The sequence below is a fragment of the Lathyrus oleraceus genome, chromosome 7 (genome assembly GCF_024323335.1).
Source record: "Lathyrus oleraceus cultivar Zhongwan6 chromosome 7, CAAS_Psat_ZW6_1.0, whole genome shotgun sequence".
Taxonomy (NCBI): Eukaryota; Viridiplantae; Streptophyta; class Magnoliopsida; order Fabales; family Fabaceae; genus Lathyrus; species Lathyrus oleraceus.
Window position 1 is genome coordinate 228,275,601 of NC_066585.1, and position 9,406 is coordinate 228,285,006.

A 9,406-nucleotide genomic window follows, 5' to 3' on the forward strand; every position below is an offset into this window, starting at 1 on the left:
ATGTATGAACTTGAGCTTCTGAAGAGATTTAATTTATTGAATTTTAAGGCTATAGTCCCACCTTCAAAAATAAATCATAAATTGGATTATGATCCTAAAGGTGATGATGTAGATGCTACAACTTTCAAGTAGTTGGTTGGCTCTATGAGGTATTTGTGTAATATCAGACATGTCATTTGCTATGTAGTTGGAATGGTTAGTAGGTTCATGAGTAAACCGAAGTGGTCTTATTACCAAGTTGCTGTCAGGATTCTGAGGTATATTAAGGAGACTATGAAGTATGGAGTTTTGTTCCCTTCTGGATAAAAGGCTAGTTCAAAGCTGATGTACTACTCAGACTCTGATTGGTGTGGAAATAGAGTTGACAGAAGAAGTACTTATGGATATTCATTTAAGTATATGGGAAGTCCTATTTCTTGGTGTTCTAAGAAGCAACCACTTGTTGCTTTGTCAACCTGTGAAGTTGAATATATTGCAGGTGTTGTGGTTGCATGTCAAGTTATTTAGCTTCTGAATTTACTACAGGATCTAAAGATCAAGGTAAACAAGCCTCTGAAGCTGATGATTGATAACAAGTCTGCAATCAATCTTGCCAAGAAGCCAGTGTTGCATGGGAGAACCAAACACATTGAGACTAAGTATCATTTTCTGAGAAGACAAATTCAGAATAGAGCGCTAGAAGTTAAGCACTGTAGCACCGAGAAGCAGCTGACATATGTTCTGACAAAAGCAATCAGGACTGATCAATTTCTCCATTTGAGGGATGGAATTTGTGTTATTAGTTTTGATTAGTTAAATCCAGAATTAAGGGATAGTGTTAAAGGGTAATTCAGTATTTTAGTATTAGTTTATTTTAAGCTTAACCTAGCTAGTGTAGGTTAGTACTTTTGCCTACGTGAGATTATTATTTTTATATATAAACAGTGTAGCTGTCAATAGTTAGTAATGCAATACTGAGTCTGTGTGTTGTATACACTATGTGTGCAACCATTTGTTGTAACCGTTTTGTAAGAGTAGTGGAAGTTTGTTATTTTCTCTCTCTTCTTCCATCTTCACCCTTTTCACCTTGTGCACCAACATATGAGTTTCTAGCTTTTGGATTTTTGAAAAATTAGTGAGTTGTCTAGAAAAATACAAATATTATTGCCATACTTTCTTGTGTTAGAGAAGGATGCCCAATCGTAATCACATAATGTCTTAAGATAAGTAGAAGAATGGAGGAAGAAACAATCGGTGTGCAAAAGAAGATTTTGAGTATCTAAGGACAAGGATATGAGCTTCAATATGAAGGTTGGTTGGTGAAATCATATGACGACTAAGTTGTTATACTGAGTAGGATATATCAGGTCGATAGTTAGTGAGATAAGTTTTCCAGTAAGTTTTACGTATAATGAAGGATCAGACAAAGGCATGTCTTAATTTTGGAGCACTTTTGTGCCTTTGATCATAGGAGTTGAGGCAATCTTCTAGTTCACTAAACCAGTTTCTAACAATAAGTCTGAAACACCTATTGTAGGTATAAGTACCAACCCTTTAAGGTGTGTGTGCAATCGATTAAAGGGTTTCCTAATCGATTTCTTAGTAAATTCGATCAAAAGGTCTAATTAATTAGACAACAATTTTAGCTTTCTTAGTTACTCATAATCGCTTCTTAATTGATTAAGTACTTGATAGAATTAGTTTAAAGAAGTTATGAGAAAAAAGAAGAGTTTGAAATAATTTTACAAGATAAAACACTAAGCACAATTAGTGGTGGAGCCAGGAACTTAGATCAGGGGATACAAGATTATTTTAACTTTTATATATATATATATATATATATATATATATATATATATATATATATATATATATATATATATATATATATATATATAATTTTCTACGATCTTTAAGCATTAAATTTCATTGATCAAAACACAAAAATTAAGAAAAATATTAACTTTATTACAAATAATGTTGTTTAATAAATTGACCTGCATATGAGTATCTTTTATCATATTTTAATGAAAAAAATATAGCATAATTAAGAGAGATGCATTGATAAAAAGAATATTAATGCTATTATTTTTTTAATTATAAATAAAATAAAATATAAATTATTAGAATTCTATAAGAAAATAATGTGCTTTAGATAAGACTTTCATAACTTTTGCTCATCTTCCGCCACACTTTTGAGGATATTTTCAATCCTATAATTTCTTTTCTCAATTTAGTTTATGTAGTATTTTGAATCGAATTCTAGTCTTGACAGAGATAGCTTCATATTTCGACATAAGTTGTGCATGTTTTAGTTAAAGTTTGTTTAAGCATGCAGGAGTCGAAGATGTGCGTGATGTAGTCGAAATATATTCTAGCATGCAGTTATATAAGTTAGTTTGGGGTTTAAGTTATCTTGTAGTCTATAAGTAGGTTTCTCTCTCAGGTAGTTGAGAGAGGATTCAGGTTGGTTGATATTTTCTTGTAAATAATTTGTTCTAATTGTGAAAGTAAATAGTAAAGTGATTTTAACTAATTATTGTTCTTTTTCTTCCCTTTTCTCTCTCTTGCGTAAATCTAAAAAGGTTTTTTGTGATTGTTCAAGAAACTCAATATTTCTCATATTTTTATTTGTTTCTAGTACGGTGATTGTCATAAGAAACTGGTAAGGTGAGCGTGGACAAGATGCCATCAATGAAGTATGAGATTGAAAAATTCACTAGTGTTAAAAATTTCGGTTTCTAGCGCTTGAAGATGCAAGCCATACTTGTTCAACAAGATTTGTTAGTGTATACGTGCGTTTTCGACGCCATGAGATTTGGTGTACAGAGTGACTGTTTCGACAAATGATGACATGGGATAAAACGATTTGGTTGATAAGTGTGGTTCGACACTTCGACAAAATGGAAGCTTTGATATTTCGACATGATATTTGCAGCTAGAAAAGTACTCTTGACAAGACATGGAAGATATTACAGTATATTGATAATTCGACAAAAAGCCTGAAGGAAGGTGTCATTTCGACTTAAAGTGTAAATTTGAATTTAAAGAGTTGTGACGTTTGACAGAAGACGCGTGGAAGCATCTGGCGAAAAGATGAAAGCCGTTCGTCACAGTTTTAGGATTTAACCGTTAGTAACAGTTATGTTATTTGTATATAAATAGGGTAGTTGTTATCAGAAAAGTGTGTGAAGAATTACTTATACAAAATTCCTGAAAACACTCAAAGTACCCGTGTGAGAGAAAAGAGTCATATTTGGAAAATGTATGTGTAAACAAACACCAATTCCTTCAAAGTTTATTTTATAAAGTTTAAAGTTCTTTACGAATCTCTTTTATGTTTTCCAGTAGTTTATCTTTCTGCACTTTCTCTTTTTCGACACTTTACATTTCGTCAGTTATTTTCCGCCATTTACTTTATCTTGTTAAATTTACATCCACTTAACGTTTTTATCAACATATTTCGACGTAAAACACTTAGAGAACAAAAATGAAATATATGAAAGTGATTCTAGACATCTTCAAGACCATCTAGATCTGCACATGTCCTAGGATTTGTGTGGTTGATCCTGCAAGTAACCCAATTCTACAAGTTTTGGTAAACCAGAGGTTGTTCGCCAAAATTCACAGCGAACAACCCTTTGGAATGCCAACTTCGGTGATGGCAAATTTACACAATTCCCCGTTAGTATATTCGGATTCAATGGCCAACGTATCTTCACCCTTACAAGGGTCAGGATATGGTTGAAACATGAGTTGACTGAATCAACAACCACTTTACGTGCCGCCGATAACAAATAATTCGGCGCAAGTAATTAGACAGCAGATGGACGAGAGTAATCATGATATGGTCCAAATGTTGACGCAACAAATGGGAGCGGTGTTTAACCCCCTAATACAAAACACCACCCAAACAAACCAATTGTTGGCGGCGCAGATGACGCGCCTTGCTGATTTCTTTGGAGTCCCTCAAACTTGACACAAAGAACGAATGGTTCATAACCCAGTGGTAGCAGTCCAGGAAGAGCCCACGATAAACCAGATGTCGTTGGATAATCCTCAAACAGACGTGAGAAACCAAGAGGATGTAGTCGAATAGCCTCGTGTCGAAACCCCTATTCCACAAGAGCCTAGAAGGATAGTAATCCAGAGAGGCCAAGACGCGGATGCTGTACTGCAACAACGGATACGGTATAATAATCCGCCTGTCGAAAACAATTTGGCAACCATGGTCGAAACGATAATGGCACAAAATGGGATGAACATGGGTTTACAAAGGCCTAGTTACGCATCCCCACTATCGGAATACATTCTGCAAGAAGAACTGCCACCAAGGTGGAAAGTCCCTAAGTTCACAAAGTTCTCAGGGGACACTAGCGAATCCACTATAGAACATGTGGCACGTTATCTGATCGAGGCAGGGGAAATAGCCCGTAATGAAAGTTTGAAAATAAAATACTTCCCTAGTTCCCTAACAAAAAACGCGTTTACTTGGTTTACATCTTTGCCTGCAAACTCAGTATACACGTGGACCCAATTAGAAAGGCTGTTCCATGAACAATTCTACATGGGACAAACAAAAATAAGTCTGAAAGAATTAGCCAGTGTCAAGAGAAAACACTCCGAACCAATAGATGATTATTTAAATAGGTTCAGATTGCTAAAGGCTAGATGTTTCACCCCAGTGCCAGAACATGAGTTGGTCGAAATGGCCGCAGGGGGACTAGACTATTCTATAAGGAAGAAACTAGATACCCAGTATTTGAGGGATATGGCACAATTAGCGGATAGAGTGAGACAGGTCGAAAGGTTAAGGGACGAAAAATTCAGGGCAAATAAGAATAAAAAAGAGAGGGTAGCCTACGTAGGGGTTCGCCAAGATGATGAGTTCGACGAAAACGAACCAAGTAGCTTCGACGAACAAGAGATTGACCTAGCAGAACTAAAGCAAGGGCCACCGTATTCGTGCAAAGTACTGACTCCGTCGAACGGAAACCCAGTCGAAACCAACGATAAGTTCCCCAAAAGGACTTATACGTTCGACATCACCAAATGTGACGAAATCTTCGATCTGTTGGTTAAAGATGGCCAATTAATAAAACCACCAGGCGCTAAAGAACCGCCTATGGAACAACAGAAAAAGAGAGGTTTTTGTAAATACCATAATTTTCTGGGCCATAAGACGTCTCGTTGTTTCCTTTTCAGGGATCTCGTTCAAAATGCTATCTGTGACGGAAGGCTGAAGTTTGGTGACAAACCAAAACAACAAATGAAGATCGATTCGAATCCTATGCAAGCAGTCGAAGCCCACTACGCTGAACCATCCGTCGTGAACATGGTGGAGGCCGAAGTTGCCCCTGATGGCAATTTGGAAATGGTGGAAGCCCCTGGAAGTTTCGACGCAAAGGTCAACATGGTCGAGATTGCTGATGATCTCGCAAGCCAGAAAAGGATAGAAACTACTGAAGGTTTCGACAAGAAGAACGGTGACGATGCTGTCGAGAATGTGGAGTTTCGACAAGAGGAGAATTGGGACCGCTTGGGTCAGCCAAGTGGGAAATACGATTATCTTGTGAAGTACGACGCGCCGGCAAGCTCCCAGATCGACATCAACACAATCCGACCAAGCGGTTGGGGAGATGCTTCTTCAGACAACGATGAAGAAACAGTCGACGAAATTAAGCATTCCCCTAATACGAAAGAGAGGGTTACTGAAGACCTCGTGATTGAAAACAAGGCTGCTGGAGGCCTTGATTCTAACAAAAAGAAGAAAGGTGATATCGCCACCTGCGTCAACACTATGGGGCCTTTCAGTAAAGAAGTCACAAAAATCAAAGCGGAAGCCGCTAACGGTCCTTCGAAGCCCGTGATCAGTGGGATTCTGCGTAGGACAATGGAAGACCCCAGAAGAAATTGGAACAAATGCTGTTGCAAACTGTAGCACCTCAAATTTGCACCTACCATTGTACATACATTTTCATATTAGGACATAGCATATCATGGTCCATTGCATAGCATTGCGTTGCCTCTTTTGCCTCAAGTGCAAGCCAATCAAGAAATTAGGTCAAACTGATCAGGAGATCAGTCAACCAATCAAGCAAGGGTGATTTTCAAGGAGCCAAAGCCTTGGGGTTGGTCCAACAAGTTCACATGACTTGGAGGTCCATTTGAAGTGTTCAGGTCAAGGGTTGAAGGCTTGGAGATCATCAGTTCATACACAGACAGTCAAAAGTCAAAGAAAGTCAACTGTCAGTCAAAGCAGTGGATGGTGGCCATTCTTGTGGAATTTGGGCACCATGATCAATAATCAAGAGTTCATACAACTTGGGACATCATTTGAAGTCAAGTCCTCAAGGAATTAGGGTTTGGAAGTCATCAGTCAATGCATAATCAGTCAGAAACCCTAAAAGTCAACTGTTGGTCAACTGTCCATTTAATCAGTGATTGGATGATTGGAATTGGTTTGTGAGAGTTCATTCATGTCCAAATAGTCATCATACATCATGCCAAACACCATCATGGAAGAATTTGAAGCCAGATCAAAATTTCCCAAAATGGAAACTGGGCCTGTAACTGAAACCTGCCATAAATGGAAAGTCTTGATCCTCAAACTTACATCATGATACAAGCCTCAAATGAATTTTTGCCCAACATGAAAGTTGAAGATCTTGTTCTCCCATTTCCAAAAAGTCCTAGAACTCTCAATTCCCATGTGTGGTTGGCAAGTTATGATCGAATCGATTTCAGAAAATCTTGAACTTCAAAGGGCCATATCTCCCAAACCGTTTGGCCAATTTTGGTGGGGTTTTTTCCTACAAGTCACATTTGATCCCCCCTTTCCAAAAATATAAATTTCATGAGCCAAAACTTCACCAATCAAAATGGCATATTTTGACTTTTCTCATTTAAACGCAAGTTTGACCAAGGGTTGACTTTTTGATATAAACATTTTTCTAACATTTGGCCAATTGGAACAGCTCAAAAATATCATTTTAAGTGTGTTTGCAAGCTCAAATTATGCAGTACATGAGGCCATTGCTTGATTGCTTGAATTGTAAGAAAAGGACAATTTCACTCATTCTATCCATACTCTCTACCATGCCATGCTTTGTACTTCATCAAGACAGAACTTTAGAAGTACATTTGCTGTCATTTTGAACACATTTTAGCAGCCTAAACCAACAGAAGAGCCATCCCTTGCTTGCTTGGATTGAGGGAAGGAGGTACATGTTCTCACCAAATGCATCTCATGAACCATACTTGTACTGTCCCATAGCAGAATTTTTTCCATCATTTTCTGTCTTGGACAACCACATTGGACAGCACAAAAACCAATAGAGAATCACTCATCAAAAATTCATTCACCTTGCTTTGGCCATTTTGCCAAAAAGCTGTCAAGACTCCAACAGAATAGCCATGCCTTGTACTGTCCAGTAGACATTATGCATCATTCTTCTGTCCTTTTGAAATTCAATGGCAGCCACACAAACCTTTTTTTTGGGGGCCAAGGCAGAAGGAGGATGGGGCACTCTTTCTGAAAACTGACTTTGCTTTGCATTTTTCTAAGAAAAGTTGTCCAAAACACTAAGGAACCAAACCTGGCCCTGCTTGAGACACCATGTTCTCCATCATTTTTCTGTCACTATGAACCAGTTTTTGCAGCCATCACACAGCAACAAGGCCTTGGCACTCACTCTCCAAAAGACTCCACTTTAGCATTTATTAAACTTTCTGTAAAACACCAAAGAACCAAGACATTGCCTGGCCACCAAAACAACACATCAGGACATGATTTCCTGCCACAGGAGTAACAGACCAACCAAAACCCCTCTCACTTGCATTTTCCAAAACTCACAATGAACCAAACCAAAGCCAACATCCAACAGCAGGGCATGGCATTTTTCTGTCATGAGTAGCAACAGCAGGTCCTTTTCATCACATTTTTTCTGCCACTTAGCATGATTATCTGCAACCAACATAACACAGCAGCAAAAGGCCATTGTTCACACTCTCTCAAACCTGACCCTGCTATTGGCATTTCATCTGTTCTGTCCAAAACACAAAAGCATATAACATTGCAACACAGAAAAAGATCACGAATCCTGACTGCATTCGTTTTGCTTTGCATTTCTAAATCCTGTCCAAAACATTAAAATGACCAAGCCTTGCACTGTACTTTCATGATCCATTCATCATATTGAAACATAACTGACAGCCAAACCAGTAGAACTTCATTGACTCACACTCACTCTAAAAATCCTTCTCACTTGCATTTACCAAACAAAAACTGTCAAAGCCCACAATGAATAAAACTTGAGCCTTGCATTGTGCTTTCAAACTCTGCCTTGCCAACCAACAGCAGCCACCATTTCATCATTTGGAAACCCTGCCACAAGCTACAAGAGACCACAAACCAACAGAAGTCCTTACTCCCTCTCATTAGGCACTCTTTTCTCCAAATGGCAAATGCTGTCCAAAAACAAAAAGAAACCAAACAGAAAATCAAAGCCTCATTTTCTGTTATGGAGTAGCAGTAGCAGCCCACACTGCAGACCAAAATCACTAGTTCACCTTGCTATTTGCATTTCAGACTTGCTGTCAAAACTCCAAAATCACCAAGCCTGGCCTTGCCCTGAAGACAATCCAAGCATCCTTTTGAACCACTAGAGGCAGCCACAAGCCAGCATAAACCATGGTGTTCCCAATCTCATTTTCACATTTCATTCAAAAAGCCACCAAATAGCCAAAACATGACAGCTCTTGTTCTGAGCACTTGTTGATCAAAAGAGCATTGCAAACACATCTCAAATATCACATAGCAAGTGTCCAAAGCCTCAAAACCTGCAGAAAACATCAAGAACTCAAAATCACTTTTCAACTTGTCACATTGTATCAAATTTGCATTTTCAAAGCCACTTTCACTCTCAGGCCATTCCAAGCTTAGCAAATTAGTTTGTCATGATCCATAGGGTATATTGAAGCTGTCTCAAACCTCCATTGCTCACTGTTTGAAAATCAAAAACATCACCTTTCTCAAAATCAAGCAAAAACCAGTTCAGTGGCCATCTTCATTTCCAGCTTGATTCAAGTTCAAGTAAGGTGTCAAAGAGCTTGCCTTGGACCCTTTGAAGCTATTTGGATACCTGTCAAGCATTGAAAGCATCTCCAGCATCACATTCAACATTGCCCTGTTCAGTTTGGTAAATTTTCGAGCTCCATTATTCTTCAAATTACTACATGCTTTGGATAGGTCCTTTTATGCTGAGCATCATGATGTTTTTTATTTTTGAAAATGGTTGTGTGTTCATGAAGTTATGTTGAAAACAAGTTTGATGTTGATTTATGTTTGTGCTCGATTCATGATATATACAAGGTTTTAATGAAAATGGTTGATAGACTCTTGTTTGCCATGATCAGATGAACATTT